We start from the raw sequence: 15,819 nt of genomic DNA on the forward strand, positions 1-15,819 counted from the left end.
CTGGCAGAGAAGAATTCCATTTTTCTTGCAACAAAAAAGGGTCTGCAATGATTTCTCAGATCATTTCAGTCACGACAGGTCTGATACATCACATAACTCTCGTCCTTTCTGAAGAGCAGCAGGCATGAGCACTGCAGAGCCCAGGCAAGAAATAAACACCTTGGAGCTTCTAAATGCCATTGAGATTTTAAATTTGAAGCAGCAAATATTGGGAAAAATGTGGAATAAGCCAGGCAATTTTCCTTGCAGACAATGCCCCTCATTTTTCAGTCAACTTGAAAGCTGGCTGAAAATATTCAAAATGTCAGTTCTGAGAAAAAAAATTCAGTGCTCCCTGGCTCCTCCCAGAAATATTTGCTTAGGTGCACCAGAATGCAGAAGTATAAATGGAAATCAAAGACACAAAGAATTCATTGAAAAAACAATCTGTGTACTTACTGAACACAGTTGCATCCTGTGTTATCCTTGCAAAATTAAGAAATGCTCAGAGCTAACCCTTTAAGGGATTGCTACAGACACCACAAAGGAAATTTAACAGTAACTCAGAGGGATTTTTTGGTTTATGATGTTATTCCTTAGACATTAAAAAAAAAGAAAAGGATTGTTTTTCTTTTACGGAATCGCTAGGACAAAGATGGGATGCAAATAATTCTGTATTCCGATGACTGTCGTCGCTTCCCCTCACACAGCTGTAAGATTTGTGCCTTTGGCACCCACTGCTCCTGATAACCACGCATTTCTGATGCTGTTTTTCAGCACTGATCTTACCAGCTTCAAAATTAGTCATTGCAGAAAAATCTGTGTAGTGGCGGGGATGATAAAATAAAATAATCATGAGAGGGGATGAAAAACCTAACAGCCTGAATTTAGGTCAAGAGCAGCAGTGATTATTTTGAAAGAAGTTCTATATAAATCTTTGGCAGTGCCATCAACTTGCTTGGTATAAGACAGTGAAATTAGGATTTTCTCTTAGATGAAGCCCTGTCCTACAGAAAAACACTGGCCTGTAGATTTAGTGCCTGTGCAGGCAGTGGGTCTGTGCACTCCTGCTGTAACTCAACCAACCAGTTGCAAAATTGGCTTTTCCTGCCTCTGCTGTGCCAAACCTGGCTGCCAGTCAGGTCCCTGCCTGCCCTGAGCCCTGCAGGATGGGTTGCTTTGATGTGATCAGATAAATCAGAAGAACCCAGGTACACCAGCTCTCTCCAGAGCTGTATTTCCTCCCAGGGCCTCCTACGGCTCCAGCCAGCCCCACTGTTGTTGACATGACCTCGGGGGTTTCCAGTATTTCCCCAGAGGGAAGTTTCACAATGGGTTGAAGTTCAGACTGAGGAAAGGTTTCCTGGTGTGCTGCCACTGTTGGCTTTTATTTTGCTCAACACCAACCACCTCTGTTGGCTTTTATTTTGTTCAACACCAACCACCTCTATCCAACCCCCCTCTTGCCCCTTGGACATTTCCCTCTTCCAATGAAGTCATGAAACCCTCAGTGCCTCCTGTCACCGTGGGCAAGCCCCTCTGCCCAAGCACTTCATCATTTTTTTTTGCTTTTCCCTAATTCTGGCCATTTTGTCAGCACTCCTGAGCTCATGAGCTGCCCAGAAACACAAGGCTGATATTTTCAAAGCTGTCAAGGTTGATATTTTCAAAGCTGTTTGCAGGAATTGGGTGCCTCATTTCTTCCTTTTATTTTTTTCTTTGCTTTCCTTTTTTTTTTTGTTTCTTTTCTGCTGGCATTAAAATCTCCAAGACAACTCAAAAAGTCACAGCCTGTGGATTTAGAGGACTGGGAGAAGGAAGTACCCTTCCCACATGAAGAAGGGGATGCTGTTGCTTCAGGCTCAGCTCAGTGCTTGGAGAGACTGTGCCATGCTGAGGCACATGAGGGATGTTGCCCCATGGCTGCACTCAGATCTCAGCACTCCAGGGCATGAAAACCAGGGAAAACAGGGCATTGCCATGCTTATATCACATGCTGTGTTCATATCAGCCCTTCCTATTGTCACGCTGCCTGTAGGACACTTTTTGCAGGTATTTGCTGGTAGTAAGGAGAGACACAAAACATATAAAAAAACCCTTTAACTGAAGAGTTAACTTTGCTTAAAGAGGTAGTGACAAATCACATTTCTCCATACAAATCTGTGCTGAGCCAGGATCCTCCCTTGTGTAACTTCTGACTTCAATAGGCAAGGGCTGGTCTCAAGCTGCAATTAGAGCTGGCCAGGAAACAACGGGTTTTGTCTCATGGCAACTTCTGAGGTTTCAAAATCTGTTTATGTTCTGCAGAGGAAACGAAATCAAAACATTTCTAATATGAGATGGGAGCCTGTCAGAATGTCCATTTTCTGCACAGTGAGATCCTCATTTCGCTGTGGTTCTCCCCCTGCCCTCTCACTGTGGCCAGGGCATGGGCTGTGCCTGCAGCCAGGAGCAATCATGGGGCTGGTATGCCTGGGTGCCAAATGCATCCAAGCTCAAAGCCACCCATGTGTTTTGATAAAAATAGATGAAATTGAAAATGCCATGACCACTCTCGCCTGGAATGTTCGGCTTGTTTGGGATCAGGCTGACCTGGTAATGCATCACCAGCACCGCAGTGGGATAGAGGCTGAACTAAATGGACACACTCCTCTTCTGCTCCATACATCTAGAAGGACCTTCAAAATCTGATTTTTTCCTAAGGTCTAGCAAAAACTTAAAAAAATATCTGCTCTGCCAGGATATAAAAGGCTAAATGGCATACTTGGCAGGAGTGAACATCTGCCCAGGAATTGGCATTTCCTCTCCTGCCCCACTTGTTTTCTGACCGTCTGTGCCTCCACTGCTCTCCATCCCAGATCCATATCCACTGCTCTCCATCCCAGATCCATCTCCACTGCTTTCCATCCCAGATCCATATCCACTGCTCTCCATCCCAGATCCATCTCCACTGCTTTCCATCCCAGAGTGGCTCAGTGCAGCTAAGTGTTCTGAGTGTAGCTCATAAAGCCCTTTGCCAGCCTTTCTGTGAAAGCTGCTAATCCATTATAGCTGCATAGTTTGGTCCTAATGTCATTGTGATGAAGAAGTAGCCTTTGACACTGAAAGAAGGACTTGGTATTGGTAGTCCTTGACCTTGGAGCAGCTGGACAAGTAGCACCTCCTATTGCTATGGATGCAGAGATTTCTCAAAGCCCCGACAGCCCAAAGGAGTGAGAGTTAGCTCATGGAGGCTGATCTGTGCCCTCCCTTGTCCCCAAGTTCCTCAAAGCCCTGGGGAAGGCATGCACTGCCATTGGTGTCCTGATGAACTGCTGCATCTTGGAAAGTGGGGAGTCAGCTGCTCTTCTGCCCCTGTTTTGTCCCTCTTCCCTGAGAAGTCAATTGATTCCAGCTTTGCTGCATTCTTAACACCCCCCCAGCGTCCCACTGACACCAGTGACACTTCTGCAACAAAACATGATTCAAGGTGACAAAAGGACAAAAATCCCAGCTCTGAGTGTGTCCATACTGGCTGTTCCTGCAGAACTAATGGCAGTGAGTGAGCATAGTAAGAAAGGGTGAAGAACTTTAACAGGAGCTTCACCTTCCCTATAGCCTGAGTGCCTTCCTTAGCACACTTCAGACTTAAATAGCCTTTCTCCAAGTAGCTTTCTGCTGGTTATGTCACCAACAGAAAATAGGGTGGAAGGTGGATTTCTTCAGCATGGCACAGGCATGTCTGTAGTGCCCTGAGTTTGTTCTGTCCTGACTCTTTCTCTCCACTGTCAGCCTGGCTGGTGCTGGGGGCAGCAGCTGTTCTGGGCACTTCCCCAGGCACTTGCCAAACCAGAGAGACAAATCACAGCACTGCAGGGTGGCAAACCAAGGAGCATGATCTGAGTGACTTTGAGCTGTGAGTTAGAGGAGATGGTGGATAATGAAAGGATGAGAACAGGAAAACCTCTTTCCCTGAAGTGTATGTGTGTGACATTAAAGAGCCTGAAAATTTCTCAAAATGCTTCACTTTTTTTTTTTTTTTCCCCCCAGACAGCATGTTTCAACCTAAGGGTTTCAACCTAAGGGTTTCAACCTAGCCCTTAGAAAAATTACCTTCAATCAGCTCAGGCCCATAATCTTTGCTTTGCCACCCTCTTTGAACGGGCAGACACTTACGGACAGCTCTACTGTCACAGGGAGACAGATCCCAGCTGTGCTCCTTTACATCCCCCAGAATAAACCAGTGTGTGCAGAACTGCAGATCACTCTCCTGTAACAACTGTGCCCCATCAACATGCCCATTCCAGAGAGAGGCTGAGAAAAAGACCCAGTAAGTCTCTGAAGGACTTGGGTTTTAGCGAAGAGTCAAGACATCAGCAATATGCAAGGGGCAGTGAGGACAAGCAGTGACTGTGGGGCCATAGGACCTGTTGGAACTGTGGGTAAGTCAACAAGAAATGTCGTGCTCATTTCATCTGGTACCATTTGGTCCATTTATTTTAATTGCAAATAAATGCAAAGCAGAAAGCAAGGGTTGTAGTTATTGTTGGAACAGGGAAAACATTTTGTGCGAAGAGAGGGCTGGCCTTCGACCATCCAAGTAAAACCCATTGCCTAAACAATAGAGCTTAAAAGATGAGCAAATTGCTGTTTATGAGCTGTTCCAGATCCATACCACTCAGGACGAAGCCAGGGCTGAATACATGAGCAAATTTGCTTCCTAACTCATTAGAAAAACAAGCCTTGTGCAGGATTTGAGCCATTTTAAATCATTCACTCAGAGCAAAGAGGAAAGACCAGAGCAGCAGCAGACGGAGGAAAATTACTGAGAGCATTATCGGTCCAGCTTTGCAAATGCTGGTGCAGGCAAAACACATGTGAAGGCCACAGCATTAATGTAGCTGGCTTGTGGCAGCCTGAGGAAACAACCCAGCCAGCACTCCAAGCCAGCCAGCCCACCTCAGCGTGGGGAAGGGGAGTGTTTCCCCATGCACATTCCAACTGCTGTCCCAGTGTGGGCTGAGAGATGCTTGCCTGTCACCCTTCTGTGTGCTGAGCAGCTGGACCAGATTTTGCAAACTCAAGCTGCTTTGGGAAATGCAATGCCTCGTTGGCATGCAGCTATTCAAGCTGGTGCCTATTATGTCTCTCCTAATAAATGCTATGAAAGCAGGCATGGTGCACGGAGGGGCTGAGCAAACCTTGTTATGCAGTAATTGTGCAATCAGTGTATAATCTCATTTTGCTGGCTGGGGTGTGGAGGGAAAGTTTTGGTTCCTAGATGCTTGCAGGGGTCTCTACAATGAAATGCATACAGACATATTTACAGCCACTGGCAATGAAAACTGTGAGCAATGCTAGCTATATTGAGCTTCTGTGATGTTGAGAGCGGCTTACAAAAGCCCCACACATCTGGTTAGGCTCAAAAAGACTCTTTGACTCAATAGCCAGACTTTCTGCAATTGAAATGCTCTACAATTAACAGCCCCTTCTGGAGCAGGGCAGGAAAAAGCTTTCAAAACCCAAAAAGGTTTTGGGGTTGGGTTTTTGGGTTTTTTCTGAGATTTTTGCAGCTCTTCCCCTGAATTTGAGATGAAGCCAAAGCTTTTCAAGGCTTTTCAAAAACAAATGAGCAAATCAAATTCCCTCTCCACCCTCTTGGAGAGAGGAACACCCTGGATGAGCGAATCGCCCTTTACTAAGATGCTTCCCTGCTGGTGATAGTCCCACAGGCAGAGTGAGCACTGGAGTTTGGGTTTCTTGCCCTTCATATTTTCACATCCCTGGTGCCTTGCGTGGTTTGAACTCAGCTGTTTACTTCGGCGGGGGACAAGTTTTGCCAGGAGAGAATTTAATGCCACAAGCCTGCTGAAAAACAGTTTCCAAAGAAAGTCCAATCAGGATGGGTGTGTTCCTATGAAAAGTTTGACTTTCCCTGCATCCACAATTTTTGCAAAACAGTGCTAGTGGAAAGGCTCCCTCTTATTGTTCCTTTCTATGGATGTAGAGTCCTGTGGCTCTACAGGGCAGAAACTCAGAGAGCCAAAGTGGAGTGCAGGATTTCTTCTCTCTGATGGGCCAAATTCTTTGCTGGTATAAATAAATTGAACTCTGCTTAGGGGGACTGTGGCCGTTTATACCAACAGAGGACTTGGCCTGCAGTCACAGCGTGTTTCTTTTTATAAACCCCAGGAGACAAGACCAAGCCCTGTGGAGGGAGATTCAGACCCTGGCCACTGTCACTTTCTAGGCACACACAGCTATTTTGGTCACTGCCCCACTCACTGCTCCAGCCTGTGCCCAGGAGAGACCTGGGAGGGACATGGAGGAGTGGAGCAGTCCCAGGTTTGGAAAGCCCAAGGACATCCCCATTTCCTGCTGGGTCTCAGGAGAGAAGCTGTCAAACACTGCAGCCTGGATCAGCCCAGCTAAGCCTGGAGAAGATTAGGAGTAGATTTGGATGAGCTCTATTCATAGGGCTCTGTGGCCCAGCTTGGCTTTGCACATTGCAGATGTTCATGGAAACTCCCCAGAAAGGACTTGCTTGGCCACTTCTCCCGCACTGCCTGTTCCAAACTGTTCCATATTGCAGCTCTCCATCCCTTCCTTGGCCACCCCACAGCTGCTCTCCTCTTCATCCACATGCAGAAATTGCTGCCTGCTGCTTCTTCTCTCCCAGGGATGCAGATCTTCCCTGGTTCCTTTGGCAGAGGAACCCTGGGGACTGAAAGTGAGGAGCTGTGCTGTGTCCCCTCCAGACAGGGGGCTGGGGAATCCCAGTGCAGAGCTCCCACCGAGGTGGCTGAGTTTCACAGGGGAAGCTTTGAAGGGCTGAACACCTTTCTGGGGTGACATGGGGGCTGCAGGTGTGGGCTGGAACCAGAGCTGAGCAGGTTTTCTGCCACTCGTGAAAATGCACTTTAAAAGTTGATTTACACATCTTTTTTTTCAGGGCATTTTAAACCAGCAACTCCTGACTTTAAAAAAAACCAACAACCAAGCAACACACAAAAGAATTCAATAAACCATTAAAGTGCTGCATCCACCAGCACAGCCATGCCTAACCCTTCAGCTTCTGCCTTTTTGGGTGCATGAAAGCCAGAGGTTGCCATTGCCAACCAGCTAAAGGCTGCAGATCACAGCCAGTCCTTGCCCCTGTGAACCAGCATTGAAAACACTCACGTTCTGACTCCCACTCGTGGAAAATCACTTGTGCTGCTGCCCCTGCAGAGGTGGCAGTGCTGGCTGGGGCTGCTGGCACAGAGCACCCGCCATGCCCTCCCCAGCCTATTTTTAGGTTGGTTTTCTGGTAAAATAAAACTCTTCCAATCATTCTGGCTGTGTTGATGTATTCCTGGCTGCCTGTCCATTGGCCCTTGAATGACTTATGCTTCCCCTGGCCAGGCTTGGTGACACTGATGCTGGCAGGCTGAAGGCAGACTCCTCTTCATCACTTCAGTTCCCAGCCCAAGGCAGTGCCTGTGCTGGGTGAAGCTTCCCATATAGGAGACAGCCTGGCAAGGGAAGATATTTCCACTCTCATCCTCCTTCTTTTTTATTGTGTGACATTTTTACTTCCTAAAAAATTGCATGTGCCCTCTGGACAAGTGATTAAATTAGAAGATCAACAATACATGAAGAAGGAGCGGGATCAATTCACAGAGAAGTGGCTGAAAGCAGTTTATTACATCTTTTATCTTTTTTTGCTGGAAGATCATTTGCCAAATCATTAAAGGAAAAAAAATCAAGTCAATGGGACGACCAGCAACTAAAAATTGCCTTTTTCTTAATAAATTGATATGATCACAATATTATTTTGAATAAAATAATTTTTAAAAAATTGGATAAGATTTCTTTTGAGGTCACATTCTGGACTCCATTACCGCAATAGCTCACTGATTTACTGTAGCAATTCAAGCCATCATGTTCACTTTTACCATCAAATGAGTGGACAGGACTCTGATGGCACTTGTCTGATGACAGACTGTGTATGTGCACCCAGTGCCTGCTTGCCAAAACAAACCTTCTTTTCCCTGCTTGCACCCCCAGATCAGGACTCTGAAAGAGCCAGTGTTGCAGTGCTTCTTGCACCTTACTTTGACATCCACTTTCACCTCCTTTTACACCAGCAGAAGTTCAGAAGGCAGGTAAGAACAAAGTCCTGTTTCCAAAAAAATCTTCCACAATGAGAGAGGTTGCCTGTTTTTATCAAATAATAATTTCCAGGTGCAGTGAGCTGTCAAAGCACAAGATGTGCTGAACGGGGCTGGGAATAACATTGCTGAAATCACAAAAAAATACTGCAAATCCCAGAGAAAGAAATCCTCGGAGCTCCAGGAGGGGCATCACCCTTGTTGCCTTATCCTGATTTTCTCTTGCTCTGTTTTAACCTCATTTGAGCTGCTCGTGACTGGCAAGACCATCATCTTCTGCTTGAATCTGTCTGAGTTCAAGATTCACAAGCCAGAGAAAGATCCAAATCCTGTCAGTTTTTAGCAGACAGGAGATGATAATGCTCTTGAAATATGTCCAACATTTCAAAACCCTTGCCATAAAAAGGCAAAGGATTATTAAATCCCGGAAAACAGCAGTGCAAGACCTATCAGAGCTGGGTCACCTAATTTTCATGGTGAGCTGGATCTTCTGCCTTCACTCCATCATCTGCTCTTCACATGACTCCACTTAGCAACCGCGTCTGATTAGTCTTTGTGTGCTGGGTGCTATTATTTTTTGTTTGAATTAGTGCCTCCTTGTTTTGTTTGAATTAGTGCCTCCTGTTTTGTTTTCTCTATTTCCCAAAATATAGATGAATTATCTTCTCCTACCCAGAACTTGGGTGTTTGGGTATTCCCTTTTTGCATGGTAAAGCTGAGCTGCTGAGCTGTTGTCATTTTATGGCTGGGATGGGAAAAAACAAAACTCATTTTCATGCAAATCCCCACTGTCTATCAGACATCATAGTTGTCAAGCAGGTCATTAGAGGCCTACTGTGTAAAATGAAGATTACTAATTAGAGCTGAAGAAATAATTTGCAACAAATAATTTATCCAATGAATTTAGATTTTCTTTCTCCTTGTGGAGTCTCTGCAAGCAGGTTGTTACTTCGCCAGAGTTGGGTATTATTTGAAATGTTTTTAACTCATTATGGTCATGATTGATTTAGATTTTTCAGTGTTACTTTTCTGAGCTAGATGGTTAGTTGATGTTGATTGGGGGATTTGGAATTTACCTCCTGGCTCAGGTGTCAAAATATGGCTAAAATGAATAAAAATCAATATATGCTTAAAAGGTACATTCCATGAACACTGATTTGTGTTTCTGTGAATATCACAGCTCAAGAGCAGCTTGGGAATTTTCCATTAAAATACATTTTTCTAGCAAAAATAAGCTACTGCAAGATCTATAATTTTATCCTGAGGAAATCTCACGTAAGTCAAAAAAGACCCTCCAGCCTGTGGTGTATTATGCAAGTCTTGTGAGTGAGTATCAACAAAAATAGGAAAACCAAGGAATTTATCCTGCAGGGAAAAGGGGAGCAAATGAATCCAGCTGTAAACAACCCCAAAGGCCCTGGAGGACCCTACACACATCCATTATAGAAGTAACTGGAAATGAAATCTTAAGAGTTGTGGTTCACAGTCAAAGGAAACAGGATTTAGCAAGACTTGATCAGTTCACTACAATGGAAAATGTAAAAACATGGATTTTGGATAATTTTGATTGAACAGTTCTCTTCAACCCGTGACACGTTCTGTTACTTTGGCTCAAAATGTTCATCTGATTCAGCTTGAAAAGAGAAACTGAACATTTTCTATTGATTTTCACCCTGTTATAAAAGTCAGTTTTTGCAGACATTAATTCCAGTTGATGCACTCTATGAACACTCAAAGAAAGGTGGAGCATGAAGAAAAGAGAGGAACTCACCCAGTGAATTAATTCCAGCATCCAAGCCTCCATTCACAGGAAGATATTTGCAATATTCACCACCTTTATTAATAACGTGGGGCAAAGTCACACCTATGGCTGACACTACAAAATCCTGGATTACAAAGGAGCAGCTTCATTTTCAGCTCTCTAATGAGGCATACAGAGAGCAGTCTTGGGGGGATGGGAGGATTAAGAGAATTTCAATGAATTTAGAAAAAGACAATTTGTACCAGACTCTTCAACCCCATCTGCTTCATATCTTGTGTTCCCTCCATTCACTCACTTTTGTGTTTGCAGTGTCAGTGCTGAGGAGGGATGGGAGATGGAGAGATACTCAGCAGCAAAGGGGGGATAAAATAGAAAACAGTGAACACTCAAAGCTTGCTTGTTTAGTCTAAAGATCTCCCAGGGCAAAGCAAGAAAGGCTGCTAAAGCTGCCAAGAGGGCTGGAGAGAAATGGTGAAAGTTTTTTGCTTTGTGGCTTCTCCAGAGACCTTTCACCCTTCCACATCAAATCTCATGAAAGTCAGAGAAAATTTGTGGCAAAAAGGACTTTTCTCCCCAAAACCAGACGTTTTGGAGCATGGCTGATGGGCATCAGGTGCTGGAGCCTTTTATGGCTTTCTCACCTGGACTCAAGTTGAAGGGGAGATTGTCTGGGATGAAAGGAGGTCTGAGGTCCAGCAGAGTTTTGCTGACTGAATAGCACAGGTGATGAGACTTGGTGGGGAAGGAAAACCAAGCATGGTTAGGGACATTCCCAACTCAGCCACCACTGCTGTGGGCAATGCTGGCTAAGTCTCATTTCCACCTGTAAATTGGGAATAACTGCTCCTCTTTAAGAGGTGCTTCAAATTCCCAAGATAACACCTTTTATATAAGACCTGACTTACTATTTTGGTACACAGATAAAAAGCATGCATTGAAAGCAGCCAGATCAACCCCCAAACCTAGAAAAATCTCATCCTAGACATGCCAGCCCACCTCTTCCACTCACTATCTCTCTTAGGTGCAAAATGAGTGCAGCCCGAGCAGCATTTGACTCCACATCAGCCCAATTGGACCCACAGCATCTGTGTGGGTTTGGAGTGAGGTAAAATGTGTTTGAGGAGCTCCAGTGCTGTCACACTGGAGGCCATCCCGTGTGACAACCTCCCTGTGGGAATGGAGCCTCTCACAGAGCCACATTGCTGCTGGGGAGCCAGTGGCAGCACAGCTGCAAACACAGCACTTCTGTGTTTAAATACATTTTCCCCCAGACTGAGCATAGGTTTTAAAAAAAAAAAAAAAAAAGGAAAAAGGAAAGAACATTGAAGAGAAAAACGACCTTATTCAAAGCTCAATGGGAAGACTCCCCCTGAATTTCAATGAGCCTCGGCAGGCCTGTGAGGCTGGATTAACATAAGAGCTAGGAGGAAGATTTCCAGGTGCTCCCCACACCCAGAGTCAGGTTTTCCAAGAAGAATCAGCACCAATGTGTTTTCCCTCCAGCTCGGTAAAGTGTTTACAGCCAGGCAGCCTGGCAATGGCAAGGAGAATTTTTGTGCTGTGTAGGAAACCCTGACCACCCAAGATATACCTGCATATTTCTAAAGCAGTTTTATCTACTTTTCCATCCGTGGCAGAGGAGATGCTGCCTGGTTTATCCCAGCTGTGCCTGGCTAGCTGAGGCACTGCCAGGACAGATGCCAGCACAGGTTTCACCTCCCCAGCCAGGCCTGTGAAGTCTTGTGGTTTCCCTGCCATGGCTGGGAGAGCCCAGATTGCACTATCATCACTGGCTGGGAATGAGGATGGAATGGGGATGGAATGGGGATGAGGGACCCAGCAGTACATCTCTGAGCTAAAGAGATTTCCTATCTCAGCACAGCATTCCCAGTCTCATGTGGCCAGACCCTGTGAACACTGAAGGAAGGGCAGCAGCTACTCCTAATACTGTGATTACTCTCATCATGGCAGTGGATGGGGTTCCATCATCACGTCTGGTTTCACCCAGCAGAAAAACAGGAGAAAATCCCACCAAAATCTCATCAAATTGTTGCCTGGTCTATCAGCAGGCAGCAAGCACAGCTGGAAAGGTAGTGACATTTGCAGGAGGTTTTATACAGCTGGGAGGTTTTTAACTCTTTCCCTCAGCAAGTTATTAAAAAATAGGTATTTGAGAGAGCTGAGAGAACAGAAAAACAAACCAGGGCTAATTGCACCAACTCCTAAAGAACAAGAAGTCACTTGAGGTCTCTGAAGGAAGAGGTTTCACCTTCAGCTCCCAGAAACATGTCTGTGTGCCTGCTCCAGCTGTTGTTATTTTAATGGGGACCAGGATTTGAATTGCAATCCTGTTCTCTGTGCTGCTTTGGACTGAACAGAGCTGGTGCCTTGCAGCAGCCGTGGGAATCTCGTTAATGAGAGCAGGATCCATCTCTGACTCCAGATCCACCACTGAACTGGGAATCAGCCCCATCATCTGAGTCAGGCTGCCATCTCACTGAAGGCTGCCTTTGTAACCTCTCCCTCAGCTGAAATTTTTAATGAATCCCTAGAATTAGCCCATCTGAGCCATTTATTTATGGGTTTATTGCGATGACCTGGTAAGACTCGAGGTCGCTGCAAATGTTCCAGTGTAATGCAAGGCACAGCCAGCCCAGACCCTGGCACTGGGTTGTAAATACCTAAAGACATTCTCGACAGCATTATTTCTGTATTATTTTATTTTAAATGCTGAACTGTATGTTTCAGAATACACAGCTGTCTTTGTTCAGAATAAACCAAAAATAGCTGATTTTCCTCTGCTTAGCTGGGTGTTAAATTATTTACATTTCAAAACCCATAAGTAGAAACAATGACTGCATTTCCAGAGCCTGCTCCTGCTGTCAAATATCCTTTTCTCTTCTGCAACCTAATTTAGACTTCCTTTTTAGAGTTGCAGTTTTGCTCCATTTTCAATTATATTAGAGGAACTGAGATTTCAGGCCATTATCTCATCATTCCCATGAATAGCAACACGAAATGTGTGCTTGTGCTGCTGGGACACAGAGCCTGGCTGGGAGGACATGGCCACTAAAGTAAATCCAGAAGAAACCACACAGCCACAAAGAGTATTGAAAGCCCAAGGAGAAACCCCAAGGCAGGACAGGGTGCAAGGTGGGGGTTGGTTTCTTCTCCCAATTTACGAGCAGTAGGACAAGTGGAAATATCCTCAAGTTGTACCAGGGGAGGTTTAAAGGGGGTATTAGGAAAAATTTCTTCATGCAAAGGGTGTTCAAGCATTGGAACAGGCTGATAAAGAAAGTGGTTGAGAGGTTGAAAAAACATGCAGATGGCACTTGAGGTCATGATGATGGACTTGTTGGTGTTGGATTCATGGACTCAATGATCTTAGAGGTCTTTCCACCTAAACGATTCTGTGATCCTGAGATGCTTCTTGGGGTCAGGGCTGCAATGTTAAACCCCAAGCTTGGAGACCAGCCCAGGTGAACAAAAGTGCTTTGATAGGGGTGCAAGTTGGGACCTGAACAAAAAGGTGTCTCAAATAGCATCATTTCACTGGGTTGCTTCTCTGAAGGGCTGGCTGAGCCTCAGCTTTTCTTTACTAACCCCCAAGCTCCCCTTGGCACCTCTGTGCTTCCCCATCACCCTTGCCAGGTGCTTTGCCCTGCGACTGCCAAAACCCTTGTGCAAGTGCCAGGAACCTTTGTCCCATTCCCAGCTAAATCCCTGTGTGCATTACCACTGACACAATGACTAAAAGCCAGCAGGAGCTGAGTGTCAGTGTGAAACAAGGACAGCCCTGGCCAAGGAACATAGACTTGAGGTCTATTTCCTGTGTCAGTTGACCAAAACTCATTGCATATGTTACTCTTGTAGTAGAAGAGCATCCCAGTGGTGCCTACTCTTCTAGGGCACTCATAAAAGGAATATCCTGCATCTAACTGGAGTCTCAGCATTGCCACCCCTGTGATTTTAATGCCAATCTTCTGATATTTGGAATTTTTCATAAAGCTGTGGCTCTTGGATGCAAGCAATTAAGTGAGGCTCTGCTTTCACTGAGAAATGAGAAGTTTCTAGTCCTTGTGTTTTTGAAAAGCTGGAAAATGTGCCTACAGGCACAGACTCCAAAAGGCAAATTAAAAGAACCAATATGTTTTATTTCTTTTTAAAACAATTGCGATTTAGGGAGGGGAATGGGGGGCTCACTTCATGATTTATAGATGCTGCACTTGGCAGCTCTCCAGTCTCAGTGGTGGCTCCATGCAGATGGATCTGGGACTTTCTGAGAGCTGCACAGTATTTTTCACCTGGTTCCTCACATCACTTATAAATTAATAAAAAAACCAAAAAACCCACAGAAAAATCTCTCTAAGACTTAGTCTACAGCAGGCACAATTTAAAAACTGCATTTTATAGCCTGGTTCAGATCTACTCAGGTCTAATCTCATGTATTTAGATTCAAATGGGAGACACTGTCATGCTGCCAACATGCTGAATGCCACGTTTAACAGGAGTGTATGACACTGAAGGTTTGATGGCACTGTGTATATTTGGGAGGGCTCAGTGCTGGGACTGGCTCTTTTGAAAATCCTGCTGGCATTTTCATCACCCTTGTACATTATTTCTTAACCTCACTGTGCTGCTGCTACCTTCCAGACCAGGAGAAGCAGCTCTCTGCCTTCTGTTGTCCCTCTGTGGAGAATGTCCCCAGAGGCTTGGCTGATCCAAGGGCAGCTCAAATCCACAGGCAGCCCCAGCTGAGCCTTCTCCCAAAATTGCAGTTGAGTTATCTTTGGAGGGGCTGCTGTGTGTTTTTGGGCTGGGGCTGTCTGGTGTTCCTTCCCTCCCAGGCAAGGATGGAGCTGTTGGGTGGGATAAAGCATCTCTGGTGGGCATCAGACCCATCACCTTTCCCTGAGGCACCTTCTTATGGAGAGAAAGGGCATCGAGCAGCCTTCAACAGCAGGGACAGCTCTCTGCATGGTCCTGCTTTCCGGAGCCCATTCCTGAAGGGGCTGCACTCTCTTTCAGGTCAGGAGCTGCCTGTCAGCTCCTCTTTCCTGCTCCTCAGCCTGTTCTGACACAGAGGTAGCCTCTGCCTTTTTTTTGTTTGCAGACTGAGAACTCTCTTCACGCAGGTGCTTCTCGGGCTGTTTGTGCCACAGCACTGACCTTGAGAAGCAGCAGGGCTGTGCTGGGTGTTTGCTGACCCTTGTGGAGAGCAGGGATGTCAGAGGCCACAATGCCCAAGGCTTCTGCAGGATCTGGTCCTGAATCCCAGGGCTTTGAGCAAACTGTGTTTGCAGGGCATCAGCAGCACCACCCCAAATGCTTCTCCCTAACCGTGGGGCAGCTCTTATTCCTGCACCCCTTCCCTATCACTCACACCCTATTTCATTTTTTTGGTGAAAAGCAGCAGAAGCAGCTGCAAGCAAAACAAAAACAAACCCCCAAGGAGGCTCCTCTGCCAGACTTTGCTCATCCGGAGGTGTCACCCAGAGCCACCACGGCGTGTCCGGGGTGTCACCGCGTCTGTGGTGTCACCGTGTGAGCTCCAGGATGCTGCTCCGCGGTGGCCACACCTGATGTTGCTGGGGAAGGCGAAGCGAACAGCTCCACCTTAAACTGCAGAGAGCACCTTAAGCTTTCTCCTGGCCTCCTGCCACCGAAAATGCTCCAGGCGGAGCTTTAATCAGAAGGAAGCCTGTGCTTTGCACTGTGGGGGAAGGGGTGGCCAGAAGGACATTTCTCCATTGATTTTTTAATTTTAAAAGTTTATTTCTTGTATGTGGGCTTTCTTTCTTTTTTTTTTTTTTTTTTTTTTTTTTGTTTTGGCTTTTTTTTTTTTTCCCTCCTGACACAATAAATTTCAAATTGATTTTTCAATCCTGTCTCCCCCATCCTTGCACTCTCCCTTTCAAAGGTAATTGAGAAGAGAGGTTCCAC

At 45.7% G+C, this 15,819-nt stretch overlaps 1 long non-coding RNA gene across 2 annotated transcripts; it reads left to right on the forward strand.

The window, feature by feature from the left end:
• Window positions 1–3,748: 3,748 nt before the first annotated feature.
• Window positions 3,749–12,645, forward strand: LOC146433118 (uncharacterized). 2 transcript variants are annotated; one of them, XR_014853997.1, is made up of 3 exons: window positions 3,749–4,400; window positions 8,008–8,105; window positions 9,292–12,645. It is a non-coding gene; the product is annotated as an uncharacterized LOC146433118 (long non-coding RNA). The 2 variants fall into 2 exon arrangements; XR_014853998.1 differs by having other exon boundaries at window positions 9,483–12,645.
• Window positions 12,646–15,819: the final 3,174 nt, after the last annotated feature.

The sequence above is a fragment of the Lichenostomus cassidix genome, chromosome 9, assembly GCF_008360975.1.
Source record: "Lichenostomus cassidix isolate B80296 chromosome 9, HeHo_3.0, whole genome shotgun sequence".
NCBI classification, from domain to species: domain Eukaryota; kingdom Metazoa; phylum Chordata; class Aves; order Passeriformes; family Meliphagidae; genus Lichenostomus; species Lichenostomus cassidix.